This window comes from Bison bison, unplaced genomic scaffold (genome assembly GCF_000754665.1).
Source record: "Bison bison bison isolate TAMUID 2011002044 unplaced genomic scaffold, Bison_UMD1.0 scf7180017864461, whole genome shotgun sequence".
In the NCBI taxonomy this organism is placed as follows: Eukaryota; Metazoa; Chordata; class Mammalia; order Artiodactyla; family Bovidae; genus Bison; species Bison bison.
Genome location: NW_011495023.1, coordinates 18,685,742 through 18,689,866, shown reverse-complemented (window position 1 = coordinate 18,689,866; position 4,125 = coordinate 18,685,742).

The window sequence follows — 4,125 nt, the reverse complement described above, 5'->3', positions numbered from 1 at the left end:
GAACTGTGGTGTTGGAGAAGACTCTTGAGAGTCCCTTGGACTGCAAGGAGATCCAACCAGTCCATCCTAAAAGAAATCAGTCCTGAATATTCATCGGAAAGACTGATGCTGAAGCTGAAATGCCAGTACTTTGGCCACCTGATGCGAAAACCAACTCTTGGAAAAGACCCTGATGCTGGGAAAGATTGAAGGTGGGAGGAAGAGGAGACGACAGAGGATGAGATGATTGGATGGCATCACCGACATGATGGACATGAGTTTGAGTAGGCTCCTAGAGTTGGTGACGGACAGGGAAGCCTGGCGTGCTGCAGTCCATGGGGTGGCAGAGAGTCAGACACAAATGAGTGGCTGAACTGAACTGAACTGGGATGGTTAGGGACTTCACACAACTGAGTGACTGAACTGAACTGAACTGATCTGGGATGGTTAGTGGTAAAGAACCTGCCTGTGAAGGCAAAAGACATAAGAGATGCTGGTTCCATCCCTGGATTGGGACGATCCCTTGGAGGAGGGCATGGCAATCCACTCTGGTATTCTTGCCTGGAGAATCCCATGGACAGAGGAACCTGGTGGGCTACAGTCTATAGGGTTGCAAAGAGTTAGATATGACTGAAGTGACTTAGCACAGGGGTGTTACTTGCTTCCAGTTGGTGGAGGCCAGGCATGCTGGTAAACAGCAACACAGTTCACAGGACAGCTCCCCAGCAAAGAGTTATCTGACCCCTGATGTTAATCACACTGAGGTTGAAGAAGTCTGTTGTCCATCATGATGTCATGGGAGAGGTCAGTCATTCTCAGAAACACCAAGCCTGACACTCCACTTAGCCACTCTGGGCAGGCATGCCCAGAAACACGTCAGCATCCTCCTGAGATTCTGGATCAGGCAGAGTCACAGTGACCTCACTGCTCACTGCTCATCACTCTCACGTGGGGGCCTGGTCTAACGCTCTGTCCCCTGCCCTGGAGCCCAGTTCCTCTCCTCTTTCTTCCTCTGGCTCTACCTGTGACAGGACCTGCTCTGTCTGGTGTGTCCTCCATTTCCACGGCTAGTGTCCCCACCTGGACCTGGAGCTCAGCCTCTCCAGCCCCCGCCAAGACCTTCCTCCACTGCCCCCACCTCCCCCTGTATGTTCAACCTCCTCAGAATCCTGGCTCCTTCCCTGAGTCTGTCAATAGACATGAGATTCTGCATCCTTTAAAAAAAAATGAAAGTTGTCTTAATCCAACTATGTCAAGTTTTTACCTTATGTCCCTCCATCCTTTTACCACCTAATTTATTTCATTAATCTGAATACATACTGTCATTATAAAAAATTACCAAAAATTTGAATAAAACTCATTAACCCATACCAGCAAGTCACAAAGAAATCTCCAGTAATTGGCCTGAAGTTTCCCTCTAGACCTCTGTCTGTGTATTCCTTCTGCTATATAATTAGATTTACTTTGTGAAGTTTTTATTCTCCCCTAAATGGCACTATTTTGTGTGGGTTGGATGGCTGTTTTTTTTTTTTTCTCTTTTCTATAGATAGACTGTTACCTGGGCACCATCCTTGTTCCTTCCTCTGTCCTTCCCAGTGTTACAAGGCCTGAAAGCCAGCTCCCAGACTCCCTCGCTCCGAGTCTCCAGTTTAGCTTCCATTAATTTCCAGTCCTTGCTTGAGATTTGGAAGGTGAAGGAGAAGCAGAGCCCTGGTTTAGGAACAGGGCTGGAGCAGTGGGCTTCTAGGGATGCGAGCATAATTTCTAGACATGATTCAGTTCCTCCTGGAAATCACCTGGGTACTCAGGCTGCCGGGCTCGGCCCCACCATCGTCCTGTGATTCCCGAACTTCCTGATTCCCCAGGTGTTAGTGCTGCCTCTCCTGCCTCTCCTGCTCCTACAGTCCTGTCAGCAGTGGCATTGAGCTCCAAGCCCCTGAATTAAATCACCTGAATGATGCGTTTGTGTGAGTCCCAAATTCCTGAGTTAAATCACCTGAGTCATGGGTTTTCCTGATTGAACCCTGATGGTACAGTGTAGTATTCCTTTTTCTTATTCATTTAGTAATATTAACGTTAATTATTAAAAGAATATAACTGGTGAATATTACATTGATTGCATCAATAATGTGTTGATATGCATATGATATAATTCAAGTAATAATGTGATGTAATGTGTAACCATTCAGAAATGGCCTTGGGAAAGAAATCCATGAGGATGGGGCTCCAGGATTAGGTATCTGATCTGGTGGATAAGAAAGTTGTGGAAGATGGAATTCTGATAGTCCATGGCTTGGAGTAACAAGCACATTTTAAAATTATCACTTGGAGTTGTCTGGAGTGAAGAGCATACTGAAAGGGAGGCTTTGTGGGACCAAGCAGTTGCCGTGAAACGATGATGACAGTAGAAGTGAAGACTAAAGGTGTTGAGAGTGGGCTGGTCACTTGGATTGCCCAGCAGAGGAGAAGAAAGGCAAAGACACATTAGGTGCTCTGGACTGTCCACTGACGTCCGGTCAGAGGACCCAAGTGCTTCAGAGACAGGGGTCTCTGGTCTGTCATTGCTGTGGGCAGGTGAAGAGCAGACCCAATGTCTGAGACTAGAGATCCTCAAATTACAACCTCCGCCAAATTCACAGCTTCTCTGGGTCCTCTTTATGCTAATGTCAGGGAACTGGTCCAGAAAGAATGAGTACAGAGAATCTGAACTGGACACCCCTTGACAAGGAAGCAACCCCTTCCTCTGTCTGAAGAGAAACTTCCTCTTGCTTGAAGACCCTGCAGGGTCCTCATCAGAGAGAGTTTTCTTATAAGGAGATACCACGTTATCCTCAAAGCCCACCCTTTCACCTCTTGCAACATCCAGACCCATAACTGGAATTAGACCCCTGCAAACTTTAGAGGGCAAGTGCAAGCAGTAAGCATGGAGAAGGAGACGACACTGCGAAGGAAATCAGACTTTGGTAATAAACATCCACTGGCGCTCTCCACCACTCTCCTGATAGGTCACACGCTCTGTATTTTCTTTGTGGATCTCATCACATTTGATAGTATCAAACTCAAATTTTTGTCAGTCTGATGGAAGAAAAAGGTGTCTCTTTCTGCTTTGTCTGCATGGCCAATTATATTTTCATATGATTATTACCCTCCTGTACTTCCTTTTCTGTGAATTGCATAAACACGTCCTTGCCCATTCTCATGTAAGTAATATTCATTTTTATCTAGTAATATTAATGTTAATTATTTAAATAATGGGCTTTCCTGTTGGCTCAGGTGGTAAAGAATCTGCTTGCAATGTGGGAGACCATTGTTCAATCCCTGGGTTGGGAAGATCCTCTGGAGAAGGAAATGGCAACCTACTCCTGTATTCTTGGCTGGAGAATCCTATGGATGGGTTAGCCTAGAGGGCTACAGTCCATGGGGTCTCAAAGTGACCAGCACTTTCACTTTCATTAAAGTAATATAACTAACATATATTAGCTAGTATATTGATTTTTATATATAATATGTTGATATGCATATTATATTATCCAAGTAATACAATGATACAATGTAGAACTAATGTATATGGTATTAATAACAATGTATGGAATATTTAATGATGATTACATATAATAGTATGATAATATTAACTATTAATCTTCACAAAAATATCAGTTGATATTAATACAATTATTTTATTTACTATAATAATACATATTAATGTATTATTTTAGTTAAATTATATTGATACATCATTAATATATTAGTGTCATGAATAGTTATGACTTTTTGTTGTATATGTTGCTAAATTTCTTCAATAGAAGTGAATGTTGGATTACAAAGGAAGTCCATGTTCATTGCTTTTATTTACCTAACTTCTCAGTAAACCTCTTATGATTTGACTTCTGACCCTAACATCCTACAGAAATTCCTTTCATTAAAGTCTTCTGTGATCTTCAGAGTCAAATCCAAAGATTTATTTTTAATCTTGATCTGACTTATATGGAGCCTTATATGCATTCTGAAACTGTCTTCTTTCTTTTTTTTAATATAAATTTATTTCTTTTAATTGGAGGCTAATTACTTTACAATATTGTATTGGTTTTGCCATACATCAACATGAATCTACCACGGGTGTACACGTGTTCCCCATCCTGAACCACC